Consider the following 231-nt stretch of genomic DNA (forward strand, 5'->3'; position numbering starts at 1 on the left):
CAAATCTCCTATACCGAATATTTTTTTTTGTTCCCCCATAGTATGTCTGTTATGGTGGCAGCGGTGGAATACACACAAGTTAAACCATACACGCAAACAAACACAACACACACTTGTCAAATAATAATCGCTAAGCAACTATTTGAAATATAATAATCTCACTGATAATAAACAGCACTACTAATACTAATGATTAGAGAGAGAAAAAATAAAGTAAATCAAATAACAATC

The 231-nt window shown here is 31.6% G+C and overlaps 1 protein-coding gene across 1 annotated transcript in view; it reads right to left on the reverse strand.

Annotated features, from left to right (window-relative positions):
• Nucleotides 1–231, reverse strand: part of LOC119588517 (von Willebrand factor D and EGF domain-containing protein-like) — a gene marked incomplete at its 5' end in the record, with an annotated part of 11,046 nt that overhangs the window by 5,921 nt on the left and 4,894 nt on the right.

Source organism: Penaeus monodon, chromosome 24, assembly GCF_015228065.2.
Source record: "Penaeus monodon isolate SGIC_2016 chromosome 24, NSTDA_Pmon_1, whole genome shotgun sequence".
Lineage (NCBI taxonomy): Eukaryota > Metazoa > Arthropoda > Malacostraca > Decapoda > Penaeidae > Penaeus > Penaeus monodon.